Source organism: Ylistrum balloti, unplaced genomic scaffold (genome assembly GCF_031769215.1).
Source record: "Ylistrum balloti isolate Yb309-2 unplaced genomic scaffold, AGI_CSIRO_Ybal_v1 Utg371340, whole genome shotgun sequence".
NCBI lineage: Eukaryota > Metazoa > Mollusca > Bivalvia > Pectinida > Pectinidae > Ylistrum > Ylistrum balloti.
The window spans coordinates 62922-71928 of NW_026782712.1; the positions used below are offsets into that span (position 1 = coordinate 62922).

The 9007-nt window shown below is 35.5% G+C and overlaps 1 long non-coding RNA gene across 2 annotated transcripts; it reads right to left on the bottom strand.

Moving 5' to 3' along the window:
• Positions 1 to 635: 635 nt before the first annotated feature.
• Positions 636 to 8658, bottom strand: LOC132562105 (uncharacterized). Of its 2 annotated transcripts, none has more exons than XR_009554741.1 (4): positions 8599 to 8658; positions 5371 to 5526; positions 1368 to 1431; positions 636 to 822 (listed from the first exon to the last, which is right to left on the bottom strand). It is a non-coding gene; the product is annotated as an uncharacterized LOC132562105 (long non-coding RNA). The 2 variants fall into 2 exon arrangements; XR_009554740.1 differs by having other exon boundaries at positions 8575 to 8652.
• Positions 8659 to 9007: the final 349 nt, after the last annotated feature.

The window sequence follows — 9007 nt, forward strand, 5'->3', positions numbered from 1 at the left end:
AGACACTCGTGACTAGTAGCAATTTTTATTAAAATGTTGATGGATAATGGATGCTGTGCCTTGGCTTAAGCTCACCAGTCCTTCTGAACAGGCGAGTTAAATATTGTTGGACATATATACCAATTTAGTGGTATTTGTTACTTAATGCCAGTCATTTTCATAGTTTCTTGGTTTTACACATTCTAACTTGAGAATGTTGTATACATATGTATATGTTGATGTTTTCATTTCATAATATTTACAGTTCTTATTTGTTTAATTTTCATATTGATGGACGTTGAGCCTCCACTTGATCCTTAGGTTCCAGCCATTGGTGAAACAGAGGCAACAAGTAAAGACCCCTGAAAATTGACCAAATGCTTCACCCACCATATTATCAGAAATCATACAGTTAAACAAAAAAATAACTAACACAATGCATTTTGTACAAATTTGTCACAGCCATATCTATAGATGATACTAACCCTAACTAGGGTACCAGGTATATGACATTTATCCAAATAGTGATCATGTTAAAAACTGAGAAAAAAACCAACAGACCATGGGGAAAAGACGCCTGAAGATTCTTTACAGTGCAAAATGCACAAATAAATCAGAGGAAATTATTAAACACAAATCACAACAAATCCATAGCAAACTGTAGTTATTAAATCCTTTATTCAGCTATTAATCCAATGGATGATGATCACTTGTGAGTTAACACTGTTCATCTTGTTTCATTTTGTTGATCTCTAATCAATGTAGATACCGACTAGAATTCTAAGGTGTCAAATATGGTAGGAGTAGCAACATCCTTTCACAGTTTTGACGATATGTTCTGCTCTGAAATAGAAAAGACACATATAACAACAGGAAATTTTTGATCAACGGAAAACATGGGCAGGAGGGAGGGACTTTTAGTAAAAATAAAAGGTGGATGTCACTGATTTATCATTTGTGGTTTGTTGCCAATAAATGACTCTGCATTTTCATGAAATGGGGAGATAACTCTAAAATACAAGGGAACTGGCCAAACCTTGGTTGCCAGCTTCATGATAACTTTGCGAAATGCAAATCACTATTAATTCAATACAAATTTTAAAATGATTTTTTAAGTCAATAATCCAACGGATGAGGATAACAAGTAAGTTTACACTGTCCATTTTGTTGATCACCCGTCAATGTAGAACTTAAATTCCAAGGTGTAAATATGGTAGGTACAGCAACATCCACATTACCACAGTCATAACATCCTTTTACTGCTGTGATGATATGGTCTGTCCTAAAATAGAAAAGACCTGACAGCAGAAAAAAAGTTAATCAAAGGAAAACATGGGCAGCATGAATGGAATTTTAGTAGAAAATAAATGTGAATGTTACAGATTTACCACTTGTGGATTTGTTGCCAATAACTGTCCCCGCCTTGATGAAGTGGTATCAGGGGAGATAACTCTGAAATACAAGGGAAACAAGCTTATTAGCAAGAAACAGACATCCCCTTCCATGCCATAATTAGCATTTTTGAAGCAAATTATCATCTTTATATCAAAAATCTATTTTTTGCAATGGTGACCTTTGTAGTTGACCTCCTACTTAGCAAGCACTGTAACAGGTTTCAATCTAATCAGTCATCCTTTACTCAAGTTATCATCTGGAAATCATCCATCCACCCATCCAAACAGACAGACAAAGACAAAAAGTATAGTCTCTGCCAGTTTCTGGGATTAAAAACCTAACCTTAGTTGTCTGGCTCTCGATAACTTGATTTATAGTTTGGGAACATAAATCTTTATTATCAGATAGCATGTAGTTAAAAAAAATAATAGCAAACACATGAAATAAAGTAGAAGTTTGTCACCGCCTTATCTTTAGAAGATATCAATCCTAAAAAGGGTATATGTCATTTCTTCAAGTACTGAACATAACAAATTCATCTCAAATTGCTGTTTTTTAATAATTTATTCAGTCAATAATCCAATGGATGATGATCACTAATAATTTAACACTGTCCATTTCCTTGATCACTCTCAGTATAGATAAACAACTTAAATTCCAAGGTGTAAATATGGTGGGTGGGAGCAACTTTTGCCAAAGGGCAGTCAGACTATCGCTATAAACTATAAAGTAGATGGAATGTAGCTACACAGATAAAGCAGAGACCAACTAATAAGGGTTGAGACAAGGAAATACTCTCACATTTGATGTCCTAGATGTTTCAAGCCCTTCCTCCTTAGTGTTCAGCAAAAAGCCTGAACCTAATGGGGAAAGGCGGACACCATTCGCAGCAAGTAATTCTTTGGAACTAAACGAAATATTTGAGTACTTAATATGTCCCCCATCCAAAGACAAAACATATGGACAAATAAATACTTAACTGTACAAGACTTTCCTTTATGGCCTAGTGGTTATCACTATAGCACCATTTACAACAAGGAAGTTACCGAGACCAATCCAATAAAACGTTAGGGAGAGCATTATAAACAAATGACATGGTATCTTAAAAAGTGCTTCACAGATCGTTTAATGGAATCTTGCTGAGGTCATTTGCCCAACAATGATTTACCACAATATATATATTATCCTCAAACTTTCTCAAGTGAATAGCCGTAGCCTTCAATCTTATGGCAGACTAACCACCTTGACCTTGCCACCAAAGGGAAGCCCCAATGTTTTCCAATCCTACGTTTATCCGTCTCGTCTACGTTTTATGAAGGTGTGTTTGATAATAGATGACCCCACAATCCAAATAATGATTTTTCCTTAAACAATCTTGATTTATGTCCAACAGGTACAACCTTTACAATCTTTTCCCTGAAGAAACATACCCAACTACTGTAGCTGTTAAACCCTCATGTAAGACTTTTGAGCATCACTATTCCGTCAACCTATTTGTTTACTGTTAGTATCAGTAACATCCTCAAAATCATGAATTCTACTATAAAAGCTTAACCCAGCAATGAAGCATGTAGTGTAAGCTAAGTCTTTTGCTGACAGGAAAACAATGAATTTGATTACATGAGGTAATGGAAAGGGAGATAGACAAGGTAACTTATACTGTAATCCTAAATCTTAAGTCATTTAAGCCCTCTGGTAAGATTTAGTTGTATTTAATGATATTCAGGCACTAACTAGCCTTGCTACTTCACATTAGAGATCAACAAAATAAATATGGGGGGTCCTGGTTCTGGTTGTTTCTATACCTCTTGTTCCAATGCCGAAATTTTTCCCATGGAAATCCAGAGATGGTATCTGCTATCTTATTCTGTGCACCAGGAATATGCTGAGATTTAAACTAAATGTTATATTGCATTGTAATGAGAACAAGCTCTCAAGGAGCTCATAATCGTGTCAGATTTAAATATTTTCTGATTCAGTATCATGTAAAATGAACTATTATCCATCCAAAAAATTATTTTCCTATTCTCTGAGTTTCTTCCCCATATATGTGAAGCCAATAGAATAGAAAGGAGCTAAGAAATGTTGTCATGCAATATTGCAGTACTCTCCCAGAAAGAAGGCCATTTAAAAAAATGTCCGACTTCCATTGCAAAAAGTGCCACAACTCAACTCAATAAGACCTGCTGTCACATGCCATTTCAATATATGTATTCATGTATTTTAAGTTTGACTGTGTAATTAGGTTTAAGTATTGTTTATAGAGGTTTTTTCTCAACTGTTGTGTCCGCAGGCATGCATGTGCAACTGGTAAGCAAGAACACAGACAGGTAGACAACTAAGAGTGAGTGATAAGACCTGACTCGGTTCTATGCTCAAATTACAAATTGGGGTTATTATTTCTGTTCAGTTTATCCCAATATTATTTCATTACTTTGTCTATATGGTGTCTGTTATTTATGCTGATGGAGTAAATTCATAGTGTATTAAGAGTCGCTGAATGTTACTTGTATTGTTAGGCGTGACCTAGAATGGCTTAGGCATATGCAGTATGTTGTTTGGAGCTGGTAAGTGAGGGTGCATAAATACTTTGTATACAAGGATGTTTTCATGTATTTAGTGTGATATCAAGATGTATTCCGGGTGGTGTTGTTGGATCGCGATACATGCGGACAATGTACCTACAATGACCAGGTGAACTGTAACATTTCACACCAAGGAGTTATGGAACATGACTGTTTACATTCTGTTATGGTGAACTTTTGAATGCGTGAGAGTTGGAAGATTGACTGTGTTTTTGTAAATAAATTCCAGAAAATAACATTGTACAATATGTGAATAAATCTTCCATATATTGTAGACTGTCGTCTCAAGTACTACTCAACAGTAACGCTCATGTTTCATTACACCTACACTCTCTGTAATAGCTGAAAGGACTGATTGGACTTCCAAGAGGAGTCTGGGAAAGTAGTAACACTGTTGAACTCGTGCAGAAGCTTAAACACATATGAAATAGTGAGACAACTCTGCTTTAGTCATTGCATTATAAAGCCCTCTATTTAATGCTCTAGAGGAAGGTATAGCCCAGCCATAAAACATCAGCAAGCCCATTAATGACTACTTACACTTTCTTTCTGGACACTAGAGCTCTCAAACTAGAGTTTAAAGCTGGCAGCTTTTTCTGAAGGAACACTGGATTTTTCTCCCTGCAATATCTATTTCTAGTCCTCGGAGAAGGATATGTTCTGGGTGGGCAGTATTCATGTATAAATATCATTAATCTTGGTTTTTGGCTTGTTAAGATTGTACAACATTTGTGGGAATGCTCATTATTTTTGTGAAAAAGGACACTTCAATGTACTTCCCATTTAAGATTTTTTTTGTCTAATTATGTCCGAAATATGCAAACCTAACCCCCATAATAGGTGAACTATTAAAAGTTAATATGTAAGTTAAATTTAACTATCCAAAACTGTATTCTAATAGACATAAGTCAGACGTGTTGTCCAGAAGCCAGAACATACTTTCTGTTAATAATCTATCACACATGTCCAGTATACATTCGCTCCCGGGTTAATTACATAAGCTTACCAATACCGTCTAGCAGGACAGGTCAGCAAAACCTTAGCTTGTCGTAAACCACCTAATCTACCACTATGTGTGTGCATTAGACCATGTAAATAACTCATGTGTTATCCACTTCTTGTTAGCAAATATGTAATATTAGATTATCAATGTCTACGACTTTTAGTATAAATACGACTAGGTTTCTAGCCAGTCATCGAATCGGTTCCTGAAGGCATGCGAGTGTACCACCTCTCCATGTCTACACACAATAAATTTACATCAACCTGAACAGCGTTTGGATTTCTTCATCTCCACTCAACACTGCACCACTCTTCATTCTCAACAAAGAAGTTCACCCACTACACTTTATCGGACACCACATCACTTTATTGGTCCCGTGACTTCACTTTATAGGGTCTGGCTGAATACCTGATGGGAAATGATGAGCAGTTCCTGCTCCTGATGTTATGGTAGTAGAGTTAGCTCCTCCTCACTATTACGCTATTACACTTTGGAAATGGCTGCCTCTGTTCATCCGTTGGACCTAGAGCTGAAGGCCTCTTCACTTTGGACTTTGGCTTGTTTCTTAAACATAGGGAATTAGTATTAGAAATATTCAGCTTTTCTTTTATTTCAAATATGTACAGTGTGTTGTGCTATTTCCTCACCAGTCCAAGCCCAATCCACTTACATTGTTTTGATATCTACCAGGCCCAATTCACTAACATTGTTTCGATATCTCCCAGGCCCAATCCACTAATATTGTTTCTATATCTTCCAGGCCTAAAGTAATCCACTTACATTGTTTTAACATCAACCAGGCCCAATCCGCTTACATTTTTTAAATATCTACCAGGCCCAATCCACTCACATTGTTTTGATATCTACCAGGCCCAATCCACTTACACTGTTTTAATATCTACCAGGCCCAATCCACATACATTGTTTAATATCTACCAGGCCCAATCCACATACATTGTTTAATATCTACCAGGCCCAATCCACATACATTGTTTAATATCTACCAGGCCCAATCCACATACATTGTTTAATATCTACCAGGCCCAATCCACTTACACTGTTTTAATATCTACCAGGCCCAATCCACATACATTGTTTAATATCTACCAGGCCCAATCCACTTACACTGTTTTAATATCTACCAGGCCCAATCCACTTACACTGTTTTAATATCTACCAGGCCCAATCCACATACATTGTTTTGATACCTACCAGGCCCAATCCACATACATTGTTTTGATACCTACCAGGCCCAATCCACATACATTGTTTTGATACCTACCAGGCCTAATCCACATACATTGTTTTGATATTTACCCAGCCAAATCCACTTACTCTGTTCTGATATCTACCAGGCCAATCCATGTACATTTTTTTAACATCTAAGTTTGATTCAGAGCTTAGCGTTCGTGAAGTCTAATTACACAGAACAATAATCGAAGATATTTACTAACTACAAGAGTCACTTCTCTATTCCTAAAGATGCCACATCAACAGTAAGCTCCATTAAGCTACTAAAACTTAAGTAGATTAACATTTCACTAAATAATAGTAATATGAGCAATAGAATCTAATATTCTATCTCAAGCTGAAAAAAAACCCATTGTCGTTTAATATTATAGGGCATTAAACAGGTAGGTTTGAGTAATTGATTAGTTAATCAAATGCAGCTGCAGTGTCATTCTGATATAGAAACACAAAGTTTGTTAAAAAATTTCCAACGAAATAAACAACATATATAATTGCACAGAAAATTTCTGATATCTGACTTTGTGTTAAAATGACTATCTATAACTGATTTGTTCTACACTGACTATATTGTATAGTCAGTGCAAAAGTCATAGGTGAGCATGAATTTACCTTTGTTCTAGTTTTAGCCACTCTATCAGCAGTTGATAAACACTGGAGGTGATTAAATTTGATTATAAACAGAAAAAAGCGAGACAACAACAACATTTTTTGTGTAAAAATAGACAGTGATGCATTGGTTATCAGGCCATGTCAAATATATGATGCTCTTTTTTTGTTGCAAATGTTTAAAAGTACTTTAATGTGTTTCTATTTCAAATGACCTTGCACTTGAGTAATTAACTGATTACAGCTGTAACAATTCCTCAAATGCAGGACTACACGGTATGAATAGTTTCACAACACAATGAAAATAAATGTGACCAATTTTTCTAAACAAAACGTTATAGTACGCACAAATGAGGGAAATGAAATCATGTGGGGTCAACATGATGCATTGTCTGGACATTCGTTTTGGACCCTTATGTACTTCAGGCCGACTGTACCTGCATAACTTCAGCTATTGTAACATGTCAAGCTTCCAGAAAGAATAGAAACTGTGATTAAAACCATTCATCTTAAAATGCAATGATTAAATATTTTATTGCAAATTTGTATATTATTTTTCACATTTTTACATTTCCAAACACCATCCCAGATATAATGATATAACCAATCAATCCATCCACAAATGCCAGTGTTTTGTTGTCTGTCAAGTGGATGAAAACCCATCATGACTAATAAGCCAGACCTCCTTCTTGCAATGTTTTTGGCTATGAAAGTCCAAACATGCATGTCTTGTACTGGAAATGTGACAAATTTTCAATTTTAAAATTAAAATAAAATCAAAAATTAAAAATTAAAGTCACTTTGGCTACACATTTATTTAACTAGCAACTTGTAGACTGAGAGATGGAAAAAATTAACCTTATTTTCATAATTTCAGTTATAAAAAAGAAGTTTACCAAGAAAGATGGCTCATTTGAGAACAAAAATGATCTAACAATAAACATTTGAATCTAGCTAGTCCTTTAGAAATTAAAAGGTCCATAATTTAAATAAACATAGGTATCCAACATTTTCGCACCATTATTTTCTTTTGATTATTTTGTCATCAAAATGGCATTCCCATTCAAATGAAGATTATATGTAATATACGAGTACTTCTGGATCACTCTTAACTGATCACATGATGCAGGTATATCTTTGATTTAGTAATGTCATCAGAGCAGAGCTTCAGATGATTTTGCATTAACATGGGTCATTGGGCCCGTCTAGTCCAAAAAGTACGGGTCATTTTCAAAACCATGGGCCAGCAATTCTGAATGATAAATAAAGACATAATTTTAATCAATATCGCCTGTAGGGACAGTTACATTATCTAAAAAAAATATGAGAGCTTTTAAACATTTGCTGTTTGAGTTTGGTCGACAGACTATTAAATTAAATTCATTGGGTTTTCCAATAACTCAAATGCCTTCTTTCCATGCCGATTAAACATTGTAAAAATACCGAGCGACGACAGGTACGTGTAACGTCACAACGGGCATTGGCTCACGCCAAACTTACTTTCAATCGAAATAATTGTGACAGACTTTAAATCTGATACTGTGATTTAGGTAAAATATCATTTTTGTTTTGATTACAGACTGCTTTCATTCAACACTCATTGTAATTAACCGTTTAACACTTCAATTTTTACACCAAACCCGCTGACCCATTTCTCTTTTGTTGTGACCGGGTCGACTCGTCACGAGCCAAACAAATTCGATATCATGCAAATGTCATTATATTTTACAATTACGTGACGGACAGTGACACTACCTTTTCCATATTCGAAATATTTACTTGCCGATTCTTTTTTTTTCATAATGAATTTGTCCATGACAATTCACAATTCCGTCTGACATATTCCCCGCAAAATGTGTTGTTCGGTTGTATGATCTTACAGATTCGCGAAAAACTTGCGGAACGCAAACTACTTTCGTTTTAGCATATATTTGCGAAGTTGTGCGTCATTTTAAAAATTTACGCGGGATTGACGCCGGCACACCGTCAATCCGAAGCTCTGGTCAGAATATCAAAATAGCAGAAATCCACTTCAATCCCACACTGCCTTAGAAATTAGTTACTCCTCAAATTAGTTTGGAAATATTTCAGAAAACAGACCAAAACATCAATCAAATGCGAAAAGACATCTCACCAAAATGTCACTGTAACAATTTAGAAACCATAGACCACATCTTTCTCTGGTGCA